The following is a 12,470-nucleotide window of genomic DNA, read 5'->3' on the forward strand; positions in this document are numbered from 1 at the left end:
TTCATGACCATCACCATTACTATCATCATCGCCATCAACATCACCCCCCTCCTTCAGAAATCCTTTATCTCCACATGAAACATTTAAGACATAATAAACACCACGCAACGTTTAACTCATCCCATCAGTCGCAGGCACGGCCTTCTGGGAGTGCCTAATAGAAGCGGCATTTGGTTCAACGCAAGCAACACTCTGGACCGGTTTCAACAATCAGTGTCTCATCAGCAGCAGTCAGGCTTTACTTAAACCAAGGCTCACGAACAGCCCAGATGTTGCATTGTGATTATAACCATTACTGTACGTATATGTTAATACGTTTTGCTGGATTCCTGGCTGCCTGCCTGGCGGGCGGGCGAGCAAGTGGTGACGTCACGACGCAAACTACATTAGGAAAATACTTGTGTTGTGGCCGAAACGTCGTGAGAATTATTTTATTATGTTTTATTTTTATTATTTTATTACTTCCCTTCTACGTGACTTTACCGAAAGAACCAAGAAGATTACACACTTGTATTTAGAATCATGTAAGCTACATATCTACGTTATTTTTAATGTGTAAATATACATATTAAACTTTTAATATGCTTTTATAGACTTTTTATAGCGTTAAATACTCGATTTATTAACGTCAATAATGTTAATACAGCATTTTTACCTATCATAACTACTTTTGATTTAAGTCACACTTACAAACGAGTTTTGAGAATAACCTAAGCTATGCAACTATTTTAGTATAAATGTTAACATTCGCAGCTTAAATCCAAAATACGTTATTAAAGATTTACCTCAGAATGCTACAGAGTTGTGTTGTTACATTCTTAATCACGTAACTCTATCTGGACAAGTTGTAACCTTACACCACTGTTCCCTACCTCATAGCACAGTAAATGTAATCAGCACAGTGACTTTACCTCACGTGCCTGTACGCAAGAAGTAAAACTTTTACCTCAGCCCGTGTCTCACCGCCTCGCTGCTTAGCAACATCACTGCCGCCAATCTGATGTTGGTTTTCAACGATTTTTGGGTTTAGATCGCGTTATTTATAAATGTGTCGTAACCCTCCACCACCCGACACGGCCAATCAGTAAAAAAGTGTCACGTTGACAAAAGACAAATAGTTCACTGCTTTAGCCCACCGGTGTGTTGAAGCGTGAAACCACAACATTTACAATTTGAGTACGACGTTTCGCTGGTAATTGCGATTTAAATGTTTTTATTAACTTCTCAGCGGGTACAAGGAAAACCAAAGAGACTACTGAAAACCACTCCTTCCCGGGCGCCCGGTTGGCCCCTTCGAGTCTCCGTCACATCCGCGGGCTCCACCCACATACAATGCAACAAAAAAAGCTCGCCGCCATAACACACACCGCCCCATTCCCCTTATTCACATTCATCACCACCATTCACCCGTGTGCCGCTCCATCACATCGCCTTCCCCCGATCGAACACGTACATTCCTCGCACACACGACTTAGCAGGCCGGCTAAAATGTCCATGGCAATCCTTCACTATCCCTTCCCTATACCCGCCGGTCCACTCGCTACCCCACCCCGGGTAGGGGCCACTTCCACTTCACACCTGCGGCCTTGTATCCCAGCCTAACCCGGTCTACTTCCATCACCCTTTCTAGCAACCTCCTCGCCCAGTAGCACACCTCCAACGGTGATATAGGGGACCCATCCAACTCTTTTCTGCGGGCTCCCCACAAGGCCTCCTTTGTCGCGCCTATTATGGCCCACGTTCGATCTCTGTCATCTCCCCGCACCTCCCTTAAGACTCCCCACATAATGTCCCGACTTGTCACCTGCGACGGGTAAAACCAGGACAACAGCGGACTGCTCAGTTTCCACACCACCTGTGCGAAGGGACACTTCACCATGACGTGCACCGCGTCCTCATCTGCGTTGCAGCCCCTCGGGCATTTGGGCGAACGTGCCATTCGGCGAGAAAACATGAAGCCCCTCGTCTCCAATCTATCCCACACCGCCAACCAGGACAGATCTCTCTGTTCTTTTGTGAGCGCCGTTGATGAAGTGTTCCTCCACACTTGACGGTACATAGTCCTCTTCGCGCCCATCACCCCCTCGCAGGCCTCCCCTTCGTTTACTTTGGCCAATACCTCCTTGGAGTTCCACGGTCCCCCTCTCCGACTCAAATTGTACTCTTTTATGTAGTCACCCACCGCCGCATTCAGCCATCCTTGTGGCCAGGCCAAGGGCGTGCCCGCCGGTAATTGTGTCATCCCAAGCCCCCTCAGGAGCCACATCAGGTGATACCTTAAATAACAAGCGGCCTTCCCCCGGGGCTCTTCGGAAAAGAATAACCTCAAAGTGTTGCACACAAAAATTGAGGACAGCACACGTGCAATATTTGGGGCACCCTTCCCCCCGTTCTCGACGCGTTTACACATCACCACCCTCTTCACTCTATCCATCCCGCCTCCCCAAATGAATTGAAACAACAGCGATTCCAGGATTCTTGCCTCCCTCCTACCTGGCGGGTACGCATATGCGAGGTAGTTGAGTGTTGGTAAAACCACCACCCTCACTACCAGAATCCTCCCTTCCATCGTGAGCCGTCTCCCGGCCCACTTGCCTAACTGTCCCTTTACCTGCTTTATCCTCCCATCCCAGTTTCGTTCCGCCGACCTCTCTCGGCAAAAGGACACTCCCAAGACCTTGACTTCCTCCGTCTTTATCCCCAACTCAGGCGGCCGGCCCTCAAATAGTCTCGGGTCCCCGAAGGCCATCAATTCGCTCTTCCTCGCGTTCACCTTCAAGCCGGAGGCCAGGCCGAAGCGGTTTGTCTCCTTCATGGCCCCCCACACTGATGCCACGTCCCTACAGAGCACGACTACGTCATCCATATATAGCGCCACCTTCCCCTGTTCCTTATTCCCGGGGACTGTCACTCCCTTAATCTCCTCATTGTTTCTCATTGCCTGTGCAAGGGGTTCCATACACATTACAAATAGAACCGCGGACATCGGGCACCCTGTCTCACCCCTGACTCTACTGGAATTGTCCCCGAGAGCTCCCCATTTATCAGTAGTCTGGTCTTGAGCCCTTGGTAAAGACGCCTCACCCAATCGACCAAGGGTCCCCTCACTCCTATTTTTTCCAACACTGCGAACATATACTCGTGCGAGAGGCGGTCGAAAGCCTTCTCAAGATCCAGGCTAAGAAGCCCTAGGGGGCATCCCCTCTCTCCTTCTACCTCTATTGCCTCCCTTAATAAAATCAGGGAGTCCGAAATCCTTCTTCCTGGCACCGCACACGTCTGGTCGGGTTCGACTACTCCCTCCACCACCTTCCCCAGGCGCGTCGCAGCTATTTTTGCCATAATCTTGTAGTCCGAGTTCAGGAGCGTAACTGGACGCCAGTTTCCCAACTATCTCCGGTCCCCCTTCTTATACATCAGTGTGATGAGCCCCTCACACATTTCTTCTGGCACCAGTCCGCACTCCAGCATTCCCCTATACATCTGCAGCATGTCCCCTTTCATTAAATCCCAGAATGTAATGTAGAATTCTGCTGGAATTCCATCCAGTCCTGGCGTCCTATTCTTATTCTGCCTCCTCACTGCCTCCTCCACTTCCTCCATCTGGATCCTCCCTCCCAGTACCTCTGGGTTCTTAACCTCATGTCTTAGCTCCCCTAGTAGTGCCTCCCTTATTCCCTTATCCGTTCCCTTCCTCCCATACAACTCCCCATAGTACTCCTCCGCTATCTCTATCATACCCTCTGTCGTTGCCTGCCTGCCTCTGACCGGACTCACCAATTCCCTAAGTGTGTTGTCTCCTGCCTTGCATTTCTTAAAGAAGAAACTCGTACATTTCTCTCCCTGTTCCGTTGCCCTGACCCTTGCCCTGTATGCCATTTGTTTGACTTTTTTCTCCAATACCGAGGATAACCTTCCCTTCAATCTCCGTATATCCTCACCCACCGGGAATCCCAGCTCAAGCAACATGTGCTTCTTCTCGATTCTAGCGTTCCACAGCTGCAGTTCCCTGTTTACACTCCTCCTTCTACTATGTGTCTGGAAGAGGGCCTTTATCCGGCCCTTCACCATGCTCCACCACTCCACCCTCGTGGCAAAGCATTCCTGCAGGGTCGTCCAGTCTTCGTACTTCCTTACAAAGTCTTCCACGACCCTTCTGTCTTCCAACAGGCTCACATTCATTTTCCAGGTTCCCTTCCCCATCTTCAGGCCACCTGGAATACCGAGCTTTGCCCTCACCAAATTGTGATCTGACAAGGGGAAGGGTTCCAGGTCTGCTCCATCCACCTTCACATTGGCAGACACAAAGATGAAATCTATTCGTGATTGCGTTCTACCGCCCTTATCCGACCACGTGTATCCCGGTCTCACCGGGTGTACCTTTCTGAAGGTGTCAGTCATTTTAAAATCCTCTATCAGCTCCTTCAACTTCCTAGAGGAAGGGTCGAGCCTCCTCCTCCCAGCCACCGATAATAGGTCTGCCAGGCACAACGGGCAGTTAAAAATCACCCCCCATTATGACTTGCCGTCTCGTCACGAGTAGGAACGCTACATTATTCCATAGGTCCACTCTTTCTGTGCACGTCGTGGGGGCGTACACATTTATTAGTCTCAGGTCTGCCTCTCCATAAGACACGTCCACATAATGGAGGCGGCCCGGGATCACCTCTTGGGACCCGACTATCTGTATACCCCTCCTGCCTAGGAGGGTAACCACCCCCGTGCATCGATTTTCATTACTCCCGGACCAAAAGTAGTAGCCATCCCAGCTTTCCAACAGCTCCTCCCGGCCCAGGGTGTATGGTAGGTGGCATTCCTGGAGGAAGACCACCTCCCACTTGGTAGCCTGTAGCAGTTGTATTATTGCTCCTCTCCTCCCCTTTCCCTTCAAGCTCCTCACATTTACGGACGCCACGGAAAGTTCCATGTTGGGATGTGTCTCAGTCCGAAGCGGCCTTCTCCGCTCGCCCTCCTTAACCGTCTTCATTTGCCAGTTCCCGCAATTTCATTTTGCCCCTTGTTCTCAAGGGTTTCCCCCTGCGCCGGCTCTCCACCCTTTCCTCCATCCCCTCCCTCGAGGCCTCTGTGTCCGGCGAGGAGTCCGAGGATTCCGTGCTGCCTGAAGGGGCGCCTCTTTTTGGGGCTCTCCGTATCCTCCTTTTCCTTCCGATTGGTCCCTCCCATGTCTCGCTACCGCCTTCCTCCTGCTGTCGTTCCCCTTTTCCTTCATCCTCCTCCACCGCCTCCGCCCAGTCTTCCACGGTCGTCTCGGAGATGCTGCCCATGCCGTCGCTCCCCTCCCCCGCAAGCCCCTCTTCCTGCACGCTCGATGTCGATTCTGCTCTTTTTGCATGCCTCTCCCCTTCTCCCCCTCCGTCCGTCGCTGGTGGCTGCTGCTCAGCCACCTCCCCACGTCCTTCCCTCACCAGTTCCTTATCAGGGTCCAGTTTGGTCCCACCCCCTTCCTCATCCTTCGCTCCTCCTACCCTATACGCCCTAACCTTGTTGGCGTACGACTCTGGACAATTTTTGTACAGATGTTCTCGGCTACCACAGAGGTTACATTGTGCCGGAACACTGCATTCTTCTACCTCGTGGTCCAGTGCCTTGCATCTATAGCAGACTTTTGTCTTGCACACTGCGGCCAGGTGACCGCTGCCCCCACACCTCCTACACAGTTTGGGTTGTCCGGCATACACAACATATCCCCGGTTGCCTCCTATGTTCAGGGCACTCGGGATGTGTCTCAAGGTCCCTCCCTCTGTTTTCAGCCGCATCCTCCATTGTCTTGCCCCTGTCCATATCCCCACTGAGTCCCTCACCTTTTTACAGCCCGACAGTACCGAGCAGTGCTGTCTTAGCCAGACCTCCACATCGTGGTCATGTAGGGCTTCATTGTATAGGAAAATAGTCACCACCTTCGTGTCCAGCTCTGATAACAGTTGTAGCTTCATTGATATCAATGGCTTCTCCTCCGCCTTTTCCTCGAAGCGGGTCATAAATCTTTGTAGCAGTGGGCTTGAGTTGAAGCTTACATCAAACGCCCTCCCTCCCGGCAGAGTTATCAAACAGTACAAGTCTGTCGGCTCTATTGGTAGCAACCCCATCATTATTGACCGTACAAAGGTTGCTCGGTCGATGGTCACTTCTTCTGCTACCTCGTCCTTCATCATTACTCTGACGCAATTGTGTCGTTTGACATGAGGTGGTGTCAGACTCACCCCTGCCCCACCTCGCCATTTCCCGTCTCGTTCCCGGGGCCTCCCAGCTCCCACCGGTCCAGCGTCCACTGTCGCGTTCTCCCTCCGGGCCTCCCCCTGCCCCAGGGTTGCTGGCGTCTCCCTGGCTTCGTTCCCCACCCTCCGCTCGGGGGCGCCCGCCTCTCTGCTTCCGGACGCCATACCTTTTTCTCCTCGGCCTCCCTCACCCACTCCATCAGCTCCCACCCTCCCATCCAGTTCCTCCATCCTCTCCTTCTGCTGTGCCTCCGCCACGTTCCCCTCCATCCGTCTCCGTGCCTCCTCCACGCATCCCCCTGCTGCCAGCGGGTCGGTCTGGTTGCCCCAGTCCCCTCCGGCAGCACAGGTGGTGTCGGTGGCCCTCTGCTTTCGCCACGTCTTCTTCTTGTCTCCTGCAGTCACCGTCTGGCCGACTCTGTCGTCCCTGGCTCCCTCAGCAGTGCAGGTGGCATTCATTTCTCTTGGCGCTCTCCCTGCTTCCTTTTCATCTGCTGCGAGCATAAGCTGGGCGGCACGGTCATCCCGGTCTCCTTCAGCAACTCGGGTGGCCCTCGTGGTCCTTGACTCTCGCCGTTTGCCCTCTTCGTCTGTTGCGATTTCCGTCTCCATTCTCCAGCAGTCCCCGCTTCTTGGCAGCGTGGTCATCCCTGGCCACACGGTCAGGGCCCTCGCAGGCCTCGGGGCTGGTGGCTAGGTCTCACTTGAGATCCGGACGGGCTGGAAGGATCACCTCGATGCTCCTGGTGTCTCCCCTGGCAAGCGAGGCGATTTAAGGTTTTTATTTCCTTTCAAGCCGGAGCAGGCCTCTGCTTTGTACAGCCAAAAGGACCGGAAAAACCACACAAACGTAACGGGAACATGGGATCCCCTTCACTGCCGACACACCGAGCTACGCCGCGATCAAGCTCCCCTCTTTTACACCCTTCACTCAAAAAAAAACAAAAAATTCACCGTCGCAAAAAAAAAGGGGGGGGGGGTGCGTTCATCCACTCATTCTCGAAAGGGGGGGGGGGGGGGGTCGTTTCGAATTAGCCCATCCCGCACTTGGGCAGCGGCCACCGCCACTTCGCGCCCGTGGCTGCTCCGCCCGCTGTCGCCCGCTCCACCTCCACCACCCTCTCCAACAGCCCCCTGGCCAGTCGGCACACCTCGGGAGGCGACATATAGGCGCCCTTAATCAGTTTCTGGCGCGCCATCCACAGGGCCTCTTTTACGGCACCTATGACGGCCCATGCCTGAGCCCAGACCCCACCCGCTCTCTGCCTGAACATCCCCCAAATCATATTAGGCGCTGTGGCCTTTACGGGGCAAAAATGGGACAGCAGGGGTCGGCTTAACTCCCACACCTCCTGGGCAAATGGGCACTGTACGAGGGCATGAGCAGCGCTCTCTCCCAGGCCGCAGCCTCTCGGGCAATCAGGTGAGCGGGCCAATCTGCGGGAGCACATAAATAGTCTGCACTCCAGCCTGTCCCATGCGGCCAGCCAGGATAAGTCCCGCTGCCTTTTGGTCAGGGCTGCCGATGCTACGTTTTCCCAAATTTGTCGTGCCCGGGTACCCCGAGCACCCGGCACCTCTGTGCAGACCTCCTTTTTCGACATTTCCGCCAGGACTTCCCTGGGAACCCACGACCCCCGCGTCCGGTCCGGCTCATACTTCGCGATGTATTCATTTACCGTGGTGCACAACCACCCCTGAGGCCAAGCCAGGGGGGTGCTGCGCGGCAACGACGCCATGCTTAGCCGTCTCAGGAGCCACGCCAGTCTATACCGAACATAATATGAGGCTTTCACCTGGAGCCCATTGGAGAAATATAGTCGCAGCGTATTACAAACAAAAATCGTGTTAAGGATGCACACGACATTCGGGGCCCCCCTCCCACCGTTCTCAGCACGTTTGTACATTGTTTCTCTCTTCACTCGGTCCATCCCTCCCCCCCAGATGAACTTGAAAAACAGGCGCTCCAACCTTTTTGCCATTTGCGCCCCTGGCGGGAACACGTAAGCCAGGTAGATGAGTACCGGGAGGATTTCCACCCTCAAAACTAACACTCTACCTTCCATTGAAAGGCGCCTGTCTGCCCAACCAGCCAGCCTGCCTCTCACCATGCACTCTTTTCCCCGCCAATTCTTAGTCGCCGAGTCCTCCCTATAGAACGTGACTCCTAAGATTTTGATACCCTCACCCTGGACCGTTATACCTGGCGGGCGGCCCTCAAATAACCTGGGGTCACCGAATATCAGCAGCTCCCTTTTGCTTACATTCACCTTTAATCCTGAGGCCAAAAATAATCTATCCGCAAGTCTTAGGGCCTCCCATACTGAAGCAACATTCCCACAGAAAATGACAACATCGTCCATATACGTTGCAATTTTTGCTGGTTCCGCACACCCTGGCATGCTCACCCCTCTAATCAGCCGACTTCCCCTGACAGCCTGGGAAAAAGGCTCCACGCACATTATGAATAACACCGGCGACATCGGGCACCCCTGCCGCACACCGGACCCAATTGGAAACCCTTCCGAGAGGACTCCATTTATTAGCAGGCTACCTGTGAGCTTATGATATAGCTTCCCTATCCAGTCTATAAGCTGTTTCCCCACCCCCATTTGCCTCAAAACCGCGAACAAATAATCGTGCGAGATGCTATCAAATGCCTTCTCCTGATCCAAACTGAGTAGACCCAATGAATTACCCCTCTCCACAGTGGTTTCCACCACCTCCCTCAACAGAACGAGGGTATCGGATATCCGCCTGCCCGGAACCGCACACTTCTGGTCCGACCCCACCACCTCCCCCACCACCTTCCCCAGGCGCGCCGCGATAACTTTGGCCAGGATTTTATAATCGGTGTTCAGCAGGGTGATCGGGCGCCAGCTCCCGAGGTCGCTGCGCTCCCCCTTCCCCTTGTATATAAGGGTTATGACCCCTCTAGTCATTGAATCTGGCACAGGGCCTTCCTCCGTAATTTCCTTATACATCTGCCACATGTCGTCCCTGAGGGTACTCCAAAACGTAACATAGAATTCGGCCGGTATCCCATCTAAACCTGGTGCACTGTGCCGACGTAATCCCCCCACCACCTCATCCAATTCTGCCCTCTGGATATGCTTGTTTATCTCCTCTGGAGCCTCAATAACCCTATCTACCCCCCCTAGCAGTGTGCTCCGCGCCCCCTCATCTGACGGCCTGCTCCTGTACAATTCCTTGTAGTAACCCCTGGCGGCCTCCGTTATCCCCTCTGTGTTCTTGAGTCTACCTAACCTGGGACAAACCAATTCTCGGATTGTGTTGTCCGCTTTCCTGCACTTCTTAAAGAAAAAACGCGTGCAACGCTCACCCTCCTCGACCGCCTTCACCCGAGCCCTGAATGCAAGTTGCGCGGCCTGCTTCTCCCACACCGCAGAGATCCTATCTTTTAGTTGCTTTATTTCTCCCATGACGGGGAATCCCAGTTCCATCAGTTTATATGCTCCCTCCAATCTCTCATTCAATCCCCGCAACTCAACCCCTATGCTCCTCCTTCTACTCTGGGACTGGAAAAAGGACTTAATTCGCCCCTTCACCATTCCCCACCATTCAGCTATCGTGCCAAAGCAGCACCGCAGGCTCCTCCATTCCTCGTACTGCCTGACAAATTCCTCCACCACCTTTTTGTCCTCCAGCAGTCCCGAGTTCATGCGCCAGATTCCCCTTCCCAACCTCAGCCCATCTGGGATTCTGAGCCCCCCCGCTATCATCTTATGGTCAGAAAAAGAGAAAGGTTCGTTTTCCACTCTCTCCACTTTAACCTTGGCAGAGACAAAGAGGAAATCAATCCTCGAGTGTGCGGTTCCCAAACAACTCGACCACGTGAACCCTGGTCGCTTTGGGTGTAACGACCGGTAAGCGTCAATCAAATCAAAATCTCCAACCAAAGCCCCCAGCCTCCTAGAGGAGGGGTCCAACTTTCGACATCCGGCGACTGGCCGCGTGTCCGCCAGGGTTAGAGGGCAATTAAAATCACCCCCCATGACGATGTGTCTTCGTGTTAGCAGCAAGGCTGCCACGTTCTCTAGCAGCTCCACACGTTCCGGAGAGCCTGTGGGGGCGTACACATTGATCAGCCGGACCGCCGCCCCACCATATGCAACATCGACATAGTGGAGTCGTCCCGGGACCACTTCTCGGGCCTCCTGCACCTCTATGTTCTTTCTACCTAGGAGGATAACCACTCCTGAGCACCTATTAACATTGCTTCCGGACCAGAAGCAGTGTCCCTCCCAGTCCCTAGCCAGATCCTCTCGACCAAGGGAGTATGGCAAGTGGCACTCCTGTAAAAAGTAAACGTCCTTTTTCAGGGACCGTAGATAATGTAGAATGGCCCCCCTCCTAGCCCTGCCCCACATTCCCCTCACGTTTACTGATGCTACGGTAAGGTCCATACCCAGAATTGTCTCTCCCTACCCAGACCCGTCGTCCAATAGTTCATACAGGTTTGTGTCAGCCAATCCCTGCAATTGTTCCCCTCTCCTAGGCTCCTTGGGCAGCCCTCTTCCCTGGTTGGTCTTAGCCGCCACAGCACCATCTTCCGACGACCTCGCGTCTATCGAGGAGTCTGTTGCCTCCAGGTCCCGTTTGCGGGTCGACCTCGCTGGGCCACGCGGCGCTTTCTGCTTCCTTTTCACCACCCTCTTGAATTTCTCCCTCCTGGTGCTCTCCCTCTGCTGCTCCTCTCCGTCTTCCCCCGCCTCCACCGCCTCCGCCCAGTCAACCACCGTTGGGTCGGGGGGTTTTCCCACGGGCTCCTCGTCCTTGTCCCCAGGGTGCTCCACCTGCCGCCCCGTGGGATCCACGTCTTCCTCCGATGTCATCTCCCCCTCCTCCCTCTCGTCCTGCAGTGGCGTACCCTGCCTGCCCACCTCTCCACCCCCGTCCTCCATCTTCCCGCCGGGCTCCGTTGGCTTCAGCCCGTCCTCGGCCACCTCCCCTTCTCCATCCGACACCCTGCTCCTATGTGCGCGGACCTTATTTGCGTATGACAGCGGGCAGTCCCTGTACAGGTGGTCTTTATTCCCACATAGGTTGCACAATGCCGGGGCGCAGCATTCTGCCACAACGTGGTCTCGTGCCTTGCATCGGTAACATATCCGTGCCTCGCACGCTGCAGCCAGATGGCCACTCCCCCCACATCGCCTGCAGAGCTTCGGCTGCCCCGCATACACCACGTAGCCCCTATTGCCACCAATGTTCAGGGCGCTCGGGATGTGTTGCAGAGCCCCTTCTGCCATTCCCAACTTCACTCGCCATTGCCTGGCGCCCGTCCAGATCCCTAAAGAGTCTTGGACCCGCTTACTGTCCGAAAGCACCAGGCAGTGCTGCCTCAGCCACACCTCGACGTCGTGGTCTGGCAGAGCTTCGTTGTACAAAAATATGGTGACCACTTTAGTATCGAGCTCAGAGAGCAGTTGGAGCTTCAGCAGTGACAGTGGCCGTTCCCCCGCCTTCTCCTCGAACAAAGTCATAAAACGCTGCAGTAAGTTGCTTGTCTTAAAGCTCACGTCAAAAGCCCTGCCACCTGGCAAGGCTATCAAGCAAAACAGATCTGCCGGATCCACCTTCAGAGTTTCGACCATCACTGACCGCACGAACCTCGGTCTGTCGATCGTGACCTCCTCTGGCACGTCCTCCTTAAAGGACACCCGCACGCAGTTATGCCTCTTAGCGTGTAGCGGGGTGAAGTTCCCTGCCGAACCTCCGCGCCACCGCCCTGCGCGCTCCTGGGGTCGCCCTGCCCCCACCGGTCCAGGACTTGCCTGGACAGCGTCGCTTTGGGCACCTTGCGCCTGCAGGCCCGCCGAGCTCGGTGCTTCCTCCGCCTCCTCTCCTGGGCTGGCCGACACCATCCCACTCCTCGTCGGCTCCTCTCCCTTCCTCGCCCGCTGCCACCAGGCGTCCTCCTCCGCTCGCCTCGAGGTCGACGCTCGCGCCTCGTCCCTCTCCTCTGCGGGTCTCCCTCCTCCAGGCCGTCTCATCGCACCATCCTCCGCCTCTTGGCTCACCACCCCGGATCGCTTGGTCGCCATGGCCCCGCGGGCCTGCGAGGCTGCCACTGGCCAGGCAGCCAGGGAGCCGAGACTAGACACGACACCAGCAGAGACACAGTAGATACAAACCAGCCGCGGTCGGCGATTTAAGGTTTTTATTTCCTTTCAAGCCGGAGCAGGCCTCTGCTTTGTACAGCCAAAAGGA

At 54.7% G+C, this 12,470-nt stretch overlaps 1 pseudogene; it reads left to right on the top strand.

Annotated features, from left to right (window-relative positions):
* Positions 1-12,470, top strand: part of LOC144952664 (E3 ubiquitin-protein ligase TRIM62-like) — a 262,485-nt pseudogene that overhangs the window by 144,084 nt on the left and 105,931 nt on the right.

This window comes from Lampetra fluviatilis, chromosome 69 (genome assembly GCF_964198595.1).
Source record: "Lampetra fluviatilis chromosome 69, kcLamFluv1.1, whole genome shotgun sequence".
Classification (NCBI taxonomy): Eukaryota; Metazoa; Chordata; class Hyperoartia; order Petromyzontiformes; family Petromyzontidae; genus Lampetra; species Lampetra fluviatilis.